The following is a 16,820-nucleotide window of genomic DNA, read 5'->3' on the forward strand; positions in this document are numbered from 1 at the left end:
GATATGTATATTTTGTGAGTGATATAGATCACATGATTATCTAAATTTGTCCATTCTTGGAAGATGAAAACCAAGGGTCAGGATATGTATATTTTGTGAGTGATACACATCACATGATTATCTAAATTTGTCCATTTTTAATGTACGTTCAACAAATTATTTTTGAAATATATATGAGAGAACAAAATTATAGTGATCTTAGAGTATTTCTTTTAATACTTTTTGAGCATATAAATAAGCTTATAAAAAATTATAAGTAAAATTATATCTTCTTAAATTCTAATAAATCATTTTTAACCCATGATAGTTACTTATCATCATTATTTAAATATCAAATCTATTAGGGAATAAAGTAGGAGATCATCTAGCAAAATCTAAATAGTATTAAAAATGTTATTACTTATGAGAAATTGTGGGGAAATAAAGAACTAGAGAGGAAAACGGAAACTAAGATATTATAAGAGGTGATCAATCCCAATCTAGAAAACCAAAATATCTCTCCATCTTGATTAGTGTTAAAAAAAATGAACATTGCCAAGATTAAAACTAACTCCCATGAGCTTTATTGTGAAACTAGCTATTCGTAAGTTCCCAAAACACCTGGGATGAAAGAGTTTCTCATGTGTGATTCTAAGAAACTTGAAGATGAAAGTGCTTTCTCTTAATTTGTCCATTTTATAATCACATTCAAACTAATTTTCAAAATATTTGTCACACCTCCAATCTTCTTGACCTTTTAACTCAAGAAAACTATAGTGATTTGCGAATGTTTCTCTCACTTCTTTTTTAGCATAAAAATAAAATGTTAAAAATTCATTAATGAATTACCTTCTTAAGATTTAATATACCATATAAATGGTAGTGGGTGTAAATCATCATCACCACCCTAACCGTTCACATATTACATCAACATTATTTATGTGATAATATTTTTATTATACTAAATTTTACCTTTATTATTTTTAAATTTTATTGTTTATTTCTTTTAAGTTTTTGTTTTTAAGGTTAAAATATAAAAAAATGAATTCAATATTCTTTAAAAAAAAGTTCCAAGACACTTAAATTTTTAAAACTACACATTATTTTTACCAAATACTTAGGAAATTTCTAAAAAATATCTTAGAAATATATCGATGAAAAAAAATCAAAATATAAAAAAATTAAACTACAACTTAAAATATTTTAACATAATCTTTATATTTTATTTAAAATTTTACTTGATGGAATTGAAATTTGTCGTATAAGATTCCAACAATGTTTAAATATAAACAATGGAGACATTTACTAAGGCTGAAGAATTGTGACTCCAAAAATTTCAAAAAATATTGTAGATAGAGTGTTTGAATCATGTTTTTGATTGTAGAAATAGATTCAACGCCATCAAAAATATCTAAAACACCTAAAATTATGAATTTTAACAGCTTTTACTTGGACTTACAAAAATCCCTAACAAATATTTTCAAAATATACCTAGTATTTCCATCACTTTCGAGGGAAAAAAAATAATTTTTAAACTCCACCATAAAAAATATTTTTTTGCGAAATGGATTGCATTCAGATACTAACATTAATCTAAAAGTTTTCTAAATAAAAGATAGTGAAAAAAATTGAGTTCGGACACACAGAGGCTAACATTATGAAACATCGCAATTATTCATTTGACTTTAGCATCTGTGTTTCATCAATACGCTTTTTCCTTTGTGCCATTTTTCTATTTACGTGGGTGAAAAAGAATATTGGATTGCAAATTTCCTATATATTTATTTTTTTTCCATTCATTTTCTGTTTTTTAAATAAAATTTTGTTATATTTTATTTTTGTTTTTTTGTTTTTTGTTTTTAATGAAATATGACCGTACTTAATAGTGTTTCATCAAAATTATTCATGGCCTTTCACCAACACGCTTTTTCCTCGCTGGGAGTTTTCTATTTCACTTAGACATGTGGGTGCTTTTTCTTTGTGGGATTTTTTTATTTTACTGGGATTTTTCTATTTCACTAACATAGGTAGGTGAAAAGAATATTCGATGGTAATTCTTTTCTAATATAATATATATTTTTTATTCTATATCATTTTCTATTTTATAAAATAAATAATATTTTTTTATGAGAATAAGTATTTTGGCGTAAATTATATGATAATACATTTGTCGACAAGTGTGATTCATCGTCAGGGCAAACAAATCATCGCTGCAAATTAAATAAAGAGATCGTCCAACGGCTAGAAAAAATGACTATATTAGGTTACATTGGACCTAGATTTGACTACTTAAATTGTTTAACTATAATAATATTATTATGTTAAAACGAATATTATTTTAATATTTATCCAGTGTTATCTGTTTTACTTAAAATAATACTGGATAAATATCAAATTAATATTCGTTTTAACATAATAATATTATTATAATTAAACAATTTAAATAGTCAAATCTAGCCGTTTCTTGGTCAATTATAACCGTTGGTCCAGTCTAACCTAATATAGTCGTTTTTTCTAGCCGTTGGACGATCTGCGGTCCTTATTTAATTTGCAGCCATGATCTGATTCTTCAACTTGCCCTGAAGATGAACCACACTTGTTGATTCGAAATGTGTCGACAAATGTATTATCATGTGATTTACGCTGGAAAACTTTTTCTCATAAACTTGATATGGATCACAGAAGCCTCAATTCAATTTGTTATATTTTAATGGTGTCTATTTAAAATGAAATCTAAGTGTCGTCATCACAAAACTAACTTAAAAAATACTGGTTATAAATGACATAAGAGATTGATCAAAGTGAATTATTGAAAAAGATTTTCAAAAGAAAAAAATAATAATTATTATAAATGACATAATTGTTTAATCAAAGTGAATTAGGGAAAAAAGATATTCAAGAGAAAGAAAAAATAAAATTTAATAGTTAAAAAAAATTAAAGAAAAAATAGAAAATATTATATTAAAAGAGAAAAAAAATACCACATAGATAATTGGAAAAACATAAAATACAAAATTATTTGAAATTTAAAATTCCATTACACTAAAAGTAAGTAAATAAATAATAATAGAATTTAGAAGCATTTTAAATATGTTTGGATGTGAAATGATGATGCTGATGGTGGTGGTTAACGTCCACTGAGACCAAACATTGGTCTATCAGACCTAAAGAAAGATTTTTTTTTTTTTTTTTTTAAGATTTTATTCCTATGCTCAAAAAGTTTGGATAGAAGCCTCCCGAGCTCACTATAATTTTGACATTGTAAAAGGCTAGGAAGGTCAGTATTGTAACAAAGATTGTGAAACTGAGATCTAATGTGGTTGTATGTGGGGCACTCTAAGAGGAAGTGGTTTTCATCCTCGATGTTCCTATTCTCACTTATATGGTAGATCCTTTCCATCCATGGTGTTTTAGGAACTGCCCAACGACCTATTTCACTATGGAGCTCATGAGAATTCGTTCTAATCTTTGCTATATTAATTTTCTTCTTCGAGCTAGTTAAAATAGAGAGATACTTTTGATCTTCTAGGGTGGGGTTGATGACCTTCTTATAATAACTTAATTTTCTTTTAGTTGCTAAATCTTTCTCACACCACATTTTTTCTTTAAACTTAGAAGTAACAATATCTTTAATGTCATTAATATTTTGCAATGCATCATTCTCGTTGATCTCCCAATAGTTTAACTAGGCCCTTGTGTCTTTATGCCACCCCCGATTGAGCCTTAGGTGGTTTTGGCTGGAATTTAAAGCTAGCTTAGGAAGTCTATGATCATCTATGTTATTGAGTTTGTGCTTGTACGTAGGAACCTAATCATAGCTAGGCTCTCAATAGGGGAAAGACCTGCTTCTATAAGGAGAATAGGATAGGGTGTACTACTTTTAATTTTCAGGTTAAAAGTTATAAAATGCTTCTGGATTTGCTCAATCTTTCTCCATGATTCTCTGGAGATGTTGCAACCCCAAACCTCATAGCCATATAAGATAACAGGAGTGACTAAAGTTTCAAAGAGGAACTTCTTTTTACAATTATTTTCAAGACCAAAATAAGATTTCCACCCCCTATTAATCATTTTCTCAATGCTATGGTTCCAGTTGAGCTTGTGATGAATATCAATTCCTAGGTACTTGTAAGAATACACTTCCTCCAAGTTATTATTGTCATACATAAAATTAGCATAAGTGTCCTTCTTGGATTTGATAGTCATAACTTTTGTTTTGTTAGTGTTAACAGTCATACCCTTGGTAGAGCAGAAATCCTTAAGAAGCCTGAGTTGCTTATCAAGATCATATGGGAACCTTGCGAAAAGAACAATATCGTCAGCATAGAGAAGAAGGATGACGACTATCCCAGCTAAGATCGTGCCATCACATCCTACTTCCTCTAAATAGCCTTCACGCTTATCGATGTAAATGCCAAATAGGGTAGGGGAGAGGGGGCAACCTTGTTTAACTCCGATGTTACACTTAATATCTTTCGACCACCCCTCATTGCTCTTTAGCTTGGAAATTACATTCTTATATAACCTTATAGCGGTAGCTCTCAACACGAGAGGAACCTTTAGCTCTTCTAATCTATTCCAAAGGTTGTATCTAGGAACTGTATCGAAAGTCTTTCTAAAGTCCACAAAGCAACAAAATAAATTGGATTTATCATTACAACATTCCTCCGTAATGATCCTAAGCGTAACGAGGTGGTCTGCTGTTGAGTGATGCCTTCTGAAACCTGCTTGGCCTTTAGCCTGCTTACCTTCACTTTAAAGCCATATGCTTAACTTCTTTTCCAAAATACTACCATATAACTTGGCTAAGAGAGGGCTGATCATAATTGTCCGATAATTATAGGGGTTATTTGTATCCAAACTTTTAAAAATAGGGATAATGAGGCTCTCAGTCCAAGGTTTAGGGAACCCTTGCTTGACTACTTGATTGAAGAGCTTTTGGATGTGGAGGATGAGGACAAGACCTCTAATTTTTAAGATTTCCTCCTGGTAACCTTCAATGTCCTTAGCTTTCCCATTAGTGAGGCGATTAACCCCAAACTTAATGTCTTCTAAAGAGAAAACTTCTTTCGTTGTGAGCAAGGTTTCCAAATTATCCATGACATTTGGAGATTCATAAAGCCTTTTAAGATAGGAATTCCAATCGTGAAGAGCAATTTTATTATTATCTTTAGTCTTCCTAGTCAAAATATGCCTCCAAAATTTCTTAGGAGCTACCTTAGAGAGATGTAAGAGATTCTCCTGTCTTTGACGAATGTACTGCCTCTTTTTCCTTTTAGTTAGGGCTTTGCATATTTTTATCTTGTCCATTTTAAGAGATTCATCAATATCTTCCTTAATTGCTCTCCTCGCACTTTTACAATCTTTGTCATACCATGGATTGGTTTTTCTATTTCTTTTATTATTTGAAACTTCAATTGAGAACTTGTTAATAGAATATGAAAGGGTTGTAGTGAAATTATGATAGAGGTCTTCTAGGGTGTCTATACTAGATAAAGGAAGCAAATTAGTTTTTAATTCATTTAGAAAGAGATTGTTTTTATTTCTATCAAATATTAAGTTCTTTTGGCTGTAAGTATTATTTTATGTGGGAACTCTATGCATGACAAAATTGAGAGTTATAAGTAAAGGCCTATGATCAGAGCCAGGTTCGTGGTCATTTAAGATGTCAAAATTTATTATTTCATTGTATAATGGGAGATAGGAAATAACGTAGTCTACCATGCTGCTACCAAGTCCATGGATGCAGGTCATATTGCTGGAATTGGGCCACTTTTTTAGACCATTGCAAATTGTGAGACCCTAAGCACTACAGAGCTTGACTAGCTCTGACCCAAACAAATTTTCCTCGAGGTCTTCAGAGCTCCTTTTGTACCTTCTAGCTAGAGTAGGGTCTTCGTCTAGCCAAAGAGGATTAGGGTTGGAATGATTGCTTAGAATAATACCTTGGCTGTTTGAAGTTCGACCATTATAGTCACCTATTAAAAGGATATTACCATCATTCCTTAGGCTAGAACTATCATTCTCTAAACCATTGTAAGGGTTAGTTTTATCTATATTCTTATTCTTATAGAAGTTAGAATTGGTCGGGGGAAAATAACATATTGCTATGTAGGACATTTTATTATTAATGTCACTGATCTCTATCCAACTATATTGGTTGTGAGGGTCATTTTTATAAATCCTAGCATGGGGGGAGATGTTCTTCTTAATGTAACAAGCTATTCCCCCAATGCCTCTATGGGAGGATCGCTTGTTCCAAGTAAACCATAGCGTAAAGCCATCTATGTTAGGGACCTTAGATTCTTCGTGCTCCCAAGTTTCAACAAGCAAAATTATATCAACATCATTGAAATCCAACTTAGCTTGGGGCCTTTGTAATATATAAATCATATTATATATTATATTATAAATCATATTATATAAATGAGAGTTATATTTTAACTTATGAAAATATAAAGTATAATTATAATTGAAATATAAAAATATGTTATCTAATATAAATATTAAAATATGAATTAGATATCTTGTCATATTAATAATATTATTTTTAAGTATTATCTATCAAGTCCACATTTTCCTGTAATAAAATGTAAATGATTTTTTATTTTTATTTTTAATTAATTTATCTCTTTATATAAAATTAATTTAAAATTAAAATATAAATTAAAGATTTTATTTATTATGAAATGTTATATATATTTATGGACTTTCAAATATGATTATTGAATGTATTACCAAAATGTGAATTATAAATAAAATATTTTATTTTCTTTATATATAAACTTTATATTAAGAATGCAGTGAATTACACAGAGTAAAAAATCTATTTTTTAAAATTTAAATTACTTTATTTTTATTTATATAAAATTGATATGAAAATATGTTTTTTTTTTTGTTTTAGTTCAAACATTGCTAATAGTTATATCTACTAAAAATTTATACCAAATAAATAAAAGCAAATAAAAATATAGGTTTTTTTTAATTACTTTATTTTTATTTTTAAACTATATTAGATTTTATTATTATTATTTAAATTACTTTATTTTTCTATATATAAATTGTATTTTGTTGTTATTTTTTAGAAATCACAAGTAACACATAACACTGAGACTAATATAAAATTATATTATTTAAAACTAATATAAAACTATATTATTTAATATAAATATTGAAATATTTAATTTATTGCTATTTTTTTTTTTTTCAAGACTTTCTCTTCACCATCTCATCTCATTCCTGCTTCATTTATTTCTTACTTGAATTTGTTTACATATCAATGGTGGTTTCCAAGCTCCTATTGGTGTTGGGCCTTTGCATTTTCGCCCTCTATCTGCTATCTCCTGTAACCGCCATTAGCCATGATAGTGGTTCTGGAAAGCCATATTCGACATATCTAGGTAAAATGCCAATGAATTATTGGTGGCAATACCACTCAATCACTTGTAGCAATACCAGTGAAACCAAATAAAAATATCTGGAAAAATTCAATTACCCTTAATTTTTTTTAATTTAATAGTATTTTACTATTTATAAAATTGTTTCTTGTGTGTGTTTAGGGGCAATGGCGTCGCTCATGAGGGGTCAAGTGAATATACCAGCGTGTTATTGCTGCTATATTTGCCATCTGTTTGGAACTGCCCGAAATTGAGGAGTTGTCCAATCAATGTTATATAATGGACGATCCACATAGGGAAAGGGGGGAGACTAGCATAGAATAATCCACACAGTGGTAACCTAACTCGACAATAGGCTGAGACCTCGCCTTGAATAGCATGGAGGTTGCGAGATGATGCAAAAAGCCCAATTATCTGAGTTGGGTGTTCAGATAAGCGATTCTGCACGATTTTCTGCCAGGAAGTCAGTGGCGTAGTCTATTTTCTAGAGCTGGGCTCTCTATTTGTCATCTATCTTCCATATTGGAGGTATAAGGACTGTAATTAAAATCTACTTCTCTCTTTTTCATGCCATTTAATGAATGAAGGCCTCCCCACTATTGAGCAAGGCCCAAAGATGCAGGCCAAATTGGATGAACTTCGTAATCAAATCTTTGTCTTGATCTAATCTGTAATTATGCATTTTTATCTTTGTTTTATATGCATTCTATGTTTTTTTAGTGCTCTGTTGTATGTAATTATGATGCATCTATAAGAAAAAAAATTGGGATCAAGTGGTATCAGAGCAAGGCTTAGTTGTTGCGAACTACATGAGTATGCTAACCAAAAATAGGCCTCAAAGGACATGCATCATGAAGAGGAGACATGGAGGATGTTGAAGCTCGTTGGGAATGTAAGCGATCTTGTTGTTGTTAAGAATTGTGAGTGCGAATGACCGAGTGTGCATCCATGGAGAATGATAATGAAATGCACGAGACTTTCTTGTGAATGTCCAAAATGGTGGACATCATGTAAATCGTGTGTTGTAGTGATGATGTGTTTTCCATCACTTATTGAAGAAACAATGATGTTTTCCCTTGTGTTGATAACTGGAGTATTGTTTCCATTTTTATGCAAATTTGACCACAAAGTATGTGTTATAAAATTGTGGCAAGTATGGGATGCTTGGCTCATTTTTGGTCATATAGCTAAACATATAATTTTCAAGGTATTTTACTATAGGTTTGTGGGACAAAGGTGAAGGAGAATGAAGGATGACCTATTAGAACACTTTTGGTGTAGAAAATATACAAAGAAGTTGCAGATTATTTAATTTTTTTGGAGAACCAAAAGCTTCTCTTAGTGGGGAGGAGAGGAGGATCTAGGAGGATTGATCCAGGTGGATATCTAAAAAAGTACTAGTGGCATGGTAAGAAGGCTCAAAACTCAAAGTGGTAGAAACTTTATAATCCTAGCATCAGATCAAAGTGCTCATCATCTTGATTCCAATAGTGTGAATAACACTCAAATCCAAGTTCATATGAAGAAGTTAGAGCAAGTCAAAGATCAAGTTTGATTTGGACAAGTGGCAGGAGGAAGTGACGTGGAAAAAATCTTAGTCAACGGGGAAATGCCATGATCTAGGTGGCTCCACAGACACACACAGGACAAGGAGGACTCAGGAAAGCTCAAAAATAAAAGTGATCACAATGCTTTTGAACTAAGGCTAGAGTGTAGATCTCATCGCCCTGATCGCAGTGGTGTGAGGCTGCGGGGAATTATCATCTTCTTAGATAAGACTATAATCAGACAAGATCCGAGCAACAATTAGAGGCTAGTGAGGGGACACATTCAGGAACATGAGTCTGTTGCGTGCAATCCAAATGGTCCAGCTGACGAGAAGTGGAAGGTTGCGAAGTTTAGGCGGGACAACCCTTGTCCACCAGTTTGTCCAGTCCTCCACAAGATTAGAGCCCTGCCACCTGATTTGTGTAGAGACTGTTGTAGTAATTGTCTGCCAGTGTTCATGAGCAGCTGTGCAATCTATGAACAGATGCGAGATAGATTCCTCAATGCTCTTGCAAAGACAACACCAGAAAGGGCCATTTTGGGCTCGCTTGAGGAGGTTGTCCCCCATGGGGATTTTATCGTTAAGGATGGTACACATGAGAAGTCTGCACCTTGGGGGTGCTTTGAGCTTCCACAAGTGCCTCCACCAATGTTCAATGACTTGTGGTCTTCGAGCATTAGCTAATACCAGGTAGCCCTCCTTGGGTGTGTAAGACCCAAATTTCGATAGTGCCTAGATGATCTTGTCTTCGCCATCCCCTAAGTTCTGGGCCGATTTCCAAGCTTGTTGGAAAAGGGTGGAGTGCTTAGAATCTCCTATGTGATTGATATGAGTGATATTCATTGTACTAAGATGATTTCTGATCTCAATAGGTAGTCTGTGGGCATCCCCACAACCGATCCAGGGGTCCTGTCCTATCCTAACAGACGAACCGGATTGGATTTTCCATGTGATGCCAGCTTTGATGATGTCCAAGGATTTAAGAACAACCTTCCATATAATCGACATCCCAGAGGAGTATCTGTGTGGCTGCCTTAACCAATCCATCACATTGAGAGGGGAAATGTATTTGGAGACCACCACCTTGGTCCATAAGCTATTAGACGATATAAGTTTGCATCCAAGTTTTGCTGCCAGGGCCGAGGAAAAGTATTTCAATTTCTTGATGCCCCATCCACCCCATTTCTTTGGAAGGTTAAGTGCATCCCATTTGACCCAAGCATAAATTCTTCCTATCTGTTTTCCCTTCCAAAGGAATCTGCAACAAAGTGCCTGTATCCTTGAGACTATACCTCTGGGGATCCATGCCAAGGACATCCAATAGACCGGTGTAGCCTCTAGAACAGTCTTGATGAGGATAAATCTACCTGCCCTGGATAGATATTTGTAGTACCAGATATTGAGTCTTTTCTCCATCTTCGCTATAACCCATGTCCAGTCTGTTATTTTGTATCCCAAGGCTTCAGCTTATATCCAAGGTATCTTAACCCATCCTCAAGTATCAACAGAGTGAACTGAAATCTTTGTAGGGAAAAGTGGATCTCATGTTGGGTGCATCTAGCTGTTGTCAAGGTGGATTTATTGCAATTGACCATCATGCCTGTAGCCACTTGAAATAGGGAGAAAATGTTCTTTATGATGGTCAAGTCCCCTATGCCTCCATTAAGGAAAATTAAGACATCATCCACGAATAACAAGTGTGTTGAGATGCAATCTTCTATGAATTTTATACCCTTCATTCTGCCCCTTCTGGCCTCTACTTTGATGAGTCTATTAAGCCCCTCCACTATTATGAGGAATAGAAGTGGTGAGAGTGGAGAAACCTATCGAAGACCTCTTTCCGAATGAAAGAAAGGAGTGGTCGCGCCATTAACCAAAACACTGAATGGAGTGTTAGTGATACAACCCATAATCCATTTAAAGAAGACAAATGGGAACCCAAGGTGGGTTAAAAGCATTCTAATATACAACCAACAAACTCTGTCAAATTCCTTAGAGAGGTCGACCTTGAGGATCATACCTTTGATATTCTTGTAATGCAATGAGTTCATAACTTCTTGGGTTGTTCCCACTGCTTCGTGGATTTGTCAGTCTTGCAGAAAGGCAAATTTCTCCTGTGAGATGTGGGTGGATAGAATGGGCCTTAAGCGGTTGGCAATGATTTTAGCCATGATCTTATAGATGCAGTTACAAAGAGAGATCGGTCTGTGATTGTCGAAGGAGTTTGGATTGTCAGTCTTGGGGATGAGAGCAATGAAAGTAGAATTAAAGGATTCATACATCTTGTTGTTAACTCTGGAGTCTTCCACTACCTTGAGGAGGTCTAAGCCCAGAATCTCAAAAAATTCTATGTAGAATTCCACCGTCCAACCGTCCGGCCCAGCACTCTTATCTTTCTTGAACCATTTGAGGGTGGCTTCCAAATCTCCTAAGGAGACTTCCTTAGTTAGTTCCCTGCCTTCCTCCTGGTCCACAAATCTTGGGAACAGTTGTGCCACTTGTATTATTTCTGAAAGGTTCACTATGGGGGGTGCTCTGTATATTTTCTTGAAGTGAGAGGATGCTAATGCTGCTAGCTAGGGGAAGGTGTTTACAAGGTGTCCCTGTTCATTCAGAAGCTGCCATAAGGTGTTGATTACCTTCCTCCCATTTGAAAATTTATGATTAAACTTAGTGTTATCATCTCCCTCAAGCATCCAGATCGCTCTACTTCTCAACCTCCATGATTCTTCGCGATCCTTTAATATTTCCCCTCTAGCGGCATATAGAGATGAGATTCTATCCTTGTGTTCAGTGGAGCTGTACACCCCTCCCAAGTTATTCTCAAAGTCCGCAATTTCTATTTCAGCGTCTCTTAGGGCTTGATCATCCCGCCTCCTCTTGTTTTGAGCCCAAATTTTGGAGAGTCTCTTCAGCTTATTAAGGTTTTGAGCAAACCCTTCCACTATATGACTTACTGCAGTAAGGGGGTGCAGCTTCCAGAAATATGTGACCATACAAACTTAGGAAGGGTCCTTTAGCCATGTGGCACAGAACTTGAAGTTACCCTTAGGTTTCCCCTGCCCCCCACTGATTTCCATATAAATAGGCAGGTGATTAGAGATGCCCCTTGATCCCACCCATTGCCTGTGAATTAGGCTCTGATTGAGAAGGCCTTCCTTAATAAGAAATATATTGATTCTATAAGCTAGACTCTCTTCCCCTATTCTATTGTTTTCCATGTGGGTTGCACCTTTCTGATGGGGATCTCTATCATATTGTGGGCTCTGAGTACATTCTCAAAATAGATTGAAAGGGGATTAATTTGTTCTCTCCGTCCCCATGATTCCACATGTCCTATGGAGAATTTTAAATCCCCTCCCATGATTACAAAATCCTTTTGACAGAGTTCAGAGTTAAGTAGGCGGTCCCGAAATTCAGGCCTGTGTTGGCACGACCCATAGACATTAATAGCCCGTATCTCCATCCCTAGATCAGCTGAGAACAAGTCTACCCCAAGATAACCTGGCCCCCTCCATGAATTGCATAGATTGATAGTGCACAAGTTGAACCCTAGGGCAATGCCTCCCGAATGACCACTTGAATCAAGGCCAATAAAGGACTGTTATGAAACTAGCTCACAAAAAGATAGAAAAGATAAATCAACGCCTTAGAATTCAGCCTCTTCGAGGGGGCAACCTCCTTTACATTACACAAATGAACAATTCTTCCATGATACAAATGACAAGACCTCCTTTCTATATATAGGAGTCTAAGGGGTCATAATATAATAAGAGCCGACATAACAATAATAATGTAAGGGCACAATAATAACAATAGTGGGCTTCTATGGGGCACAATAGTAACAATATGGGGACTACATGGGTACAACAATTTAATAAGGGGGTTGTACTAACAACATTAAGGGGTTACACTAGTAGTATAGGAACCTAACATGCCCCTCTCCTTCAAAAAGTGTTGTCCTCAATGCTTGAGTAGTTGTTAATGTTTCTGTATAAAATTCTTGTCCTCCCAATTGGAATCTTCAGCGGGTAAGTTCTTCCACTTGATGAGATACTCTGAAATTGATCGATTTCGTAGCTGTCGGTTCTTGTTTTTGTGATTGCTCCATGTTCCAATATGATTTTTCCTTCCTCTTCAAGTTCTAGCAATATTGTTTGAATACAAATGAACTCATTCAAAAGTTGCCGAATATCCCAATTCCAACAATATTGCCAGAACTTGACAAGGAAGGAAAAATCATATTGGAACCTGAAGCATTTACAAAACCGAGAAGGCTACAGCTACGAAATCGATCAATTTCAAAGCATCTCATCAAGTGGAAGAACTTACCTGTTGAATATTTCACATGGAAGGACAAGAATTTATACATAAGCATCAAGAACTACTCAAGCATTGAGGACAACACTTTTTGAAGGAGAGGGGCATGTTAGACCCCTATACTACCAGTGTAACCCTTTATTATTATTAGTACAACCCCCTTATTATATTGTTGTACCCATGTAGTCCCCATATTGTTATTATTGTGCCCCATAAAAGCCCACTATTGTTATTATTGTGCCCTTACATTATTATTGTTATGTCGGCTCTAATTATATTATGAGCCCTTAGACCCCTATATATACAAAGGAGGTCTTGTCATTTGTAACATCCAATAATTGTTCATTTGTGTAATGTAAAGGAGGTTGCCCCCTCGAAGAGTTTAAATTCTAAGGCGTTCAACTATCTTTTCTATCTTCTTGTGAGCTGGTTCCATAACAAGGACCAATTTGGGAGCATCAATTGCAATAATAGAGAGATAGCTTCAACAAAGCTAAGGGTTTCTTGGAGGAAAATAACATCAATAGGAGAGGTAGATAACAGTCTTCTAAGAGCTGGTTTTTTATCGGGCCTAGCTAGCCCTCTGCAATTGAATGATACAATCTTCATGAGGGGGGCTTAGGTAATGGGCCCTATGCTCTAAGAGCCCTTAGGATGGTAGATTGCCTCTTAGAAGTGATTTTGTCTCCGGCCATACTCTATGCTTTGGAGAGGGAAGAGGGGCATCCTCGAGGGAGTTTAGGGGGAGTAGGGGAGAGTACCAGGTCAAGACCAATGTGGTCGTCTTGCTATTTTTTGGGCTTAGACCTGGTTTGGTATCTAAAGAAGGGAGGCCCACTCATAAAAAAAAACAAAATTTACATGTCATACTATTAATGATTGATAATGCAATCTTTTTTCCAAGGAAAAAGCGTAATTTTCATTAAAATTTTAAGAAAATTACATGTTGTATGCCAGCATTATGTTATGCTTTCACTACTGTCAGTTGGTGGAGTTCTGTTGTTGCTTAAATGTTACAAAATCCTTCATAAAACTTGAAGGTGCAAAAACTATATACATATTGTTTGGTAAACTGTTCTGCAGATAATAAAAACAAGACAAAGCAAAATAAAAACATAGAAACCATTGTTTGGATTGATCCTATCAATCAATCCTGGGAAACTGCCTCCTCATCTATATATGGCCTGTGATATATCTGGAAGAAGTCACCATTCCTGTATTCCTGTATTATCCATTGTCCTCTGCTCAGCTGCGTGGCCTCTTTGGAATTAAGGTCAGCGACTTCATTCCTTTCCCGCGTTTCCTTGCAACATCTAGTGCAATTGCTAGTTTATTTCTTGGTGTGCAGGGTCCCGGGTGCTTTTTGCAGTTGTCATGTAGAGTAGGGTTGGAATTTGGATTACTCTTTACCCATTATATTTTTTTTTGACGTTTTAGGTTTTTATGTTGCCCTTCAAGAAACCTTATGTTTAAAATTTCTCCCTTCAAGAGTGATGTTTTGAAAGGTTTCATTAAAAAACACATATCTATCATAAGAAAAAAAATTGACCGTAACACATAAATGATTTATTGAATTCTCAATTTTGGTTTCAAATTGTATGGAACACTCACAATAAAATATCCATAACTCTAAAACCAAATGTCCTTCACTCATACATGCCATAGAATTTGTATATATGAGATATTACTAAGGAGATATTATGGGATGTAAATATGACCAACAAAGTAAAACTATAAGATGGACTATCCTTTGCAACACTCTCACTATTCCACAAGTGACATTTTTACATAGGATAACTTTCATAAGTGAGTGGTGAGTCGGTGATACTGTGACAAGCCTCTGGCCCAAACAATCCAATAAAGGTGGGTGGACAATACACTTAGGGAGAGCTAGTTGCAACAAGAAAGATTATTGTCCACATTTATTATGACAAGGAAGAGGTTTTGTTCTTTCAGCAACGTAGGTTTGATCGCACTCATGGATTGATTGTTTGTTTCATTCAAGTGGGAATTTTAACAATGTTTTCATAAGAGATAGATGCATATTCATTGCATTTCAAGGAAACTATTTAGACTTGGATTCTAATCCAACTTACCCTGATCAAATGAACAAATTCTGAGTTACTGAACGATATTCCTTCTAAGGAGTATGAACTACATATGATTTCTTCCCCTTGTCCCTAGGAATTCAATCATATTAAGATTGACCATCTGATGAGATCTCATCATGAACAAAACATTTCAAACCAAGCCAAATTTGTAAGAAGTCTCTATTAGGCTAGACGCTTATTGATCACTTAGTTTTGTAGACTTATATTTAAGGAGACTAGGTAAGAACCTTTGTTGAATGATCTCAGATACATTTTCCGTGGTTGTGTTTCCTAAGGCTATAGGTGTTCTATGGTTGTGTGTCCTTAGGCTATAGGTGCTTTTGTGCAAGTTGCAAATATCTTAATTCCTATTTATTAAAAATATGTTTTTCTTTCTATGTGTGTGCATATTTGAATTCACTGGGGATGTCTCTTCAATTGGTATGGTCCATTCACCCATGGAAAATTGAAAGCTTGCAATATTAATGGCACAAAAGAAAATATAGAAAGACTAAGAATGTGAAGCCTAGGAATAAAAAAACAAAATTGTTATCTATAAGTTTATAGTATCTATTTGTAATAATTCCTAAAGCATAAAAGAGCCAAACAAAGGTCATTTCTAGATGGTTTTGTCAAGAAACCTTTCCAAGGTAAGATATGTACATTATTATCATGTTTACAATTGAGTTCTTCAACATTATTTCTACATTTATTAATTTTAATAAAAAAATAAATAGTTTCTAGTGATGTTTTAAATTCATTTCATTGTGATGATCAAATTGTACAATTAATAAATTATATTTTGGTTTTTACTTGAATGCTTAACCCACTTAATGTATTGCAAGTGTGTGTTTAAGTAACACACCTTCTTGGTGATGGATAGAGTAAAACATAAAGGACACTAATAGTTAAATATATATACACTTCTTACAAATTTTATAAAAGAATTGTGTTTATAAATTGGAATTGTTGACAATTTTCTTTTTAAGACATATTTTCGGCAATAATGGGCTAATAATAAACTTAATAAATCATCTAAATTCTTTAATTTAAAAATAAATAAACTTATATTATTATGGGATAAATAAATGTTTAATTTAATACATATTATTATTAGTTAACTTATTTACTAATATTATTTATATAAATATATACTTAACCAAATATGTATTTTCATCTTTTAATTTAAATAAAATCAATTTATAATAATAAGCTTATAGGAAGGATTATGGGATAAGATAGGATAAAAGTTTATTGTTTAATTATTTAATTAATTTATATGTTTTTTTAATTATATCTATTTTTATTTAGATTTTCTAACTCAAGGAATGAAAATATTTGTATCAGAATTAAGTGTTGTAAGAGCACATTGTTCGAATTCCAAAATTTTGTAGTAAACATTTTCAGATTTTCGAAATTAAAGTTTATTATAATGTCCGTTCCAAGTTGAAATGGAAAGGGGTCAGTATCTAAATAAACTATTAA

This window comes from Pinus tabuliformis, chromosome 4_2 (assembly GCF_031772625.1).
Source record: "Pinus tabuliformis cultivar Carrire ecotype Pingquan chromosome 4_2, CPIR1, whole genome shotgun sequence".
Lineage (NCBI taxonomy): Eukaryota > Viridiplantae > Streptophyta > Pinopsida > Pinales > Pinaceae > Pinus > Pinus tabuliformis.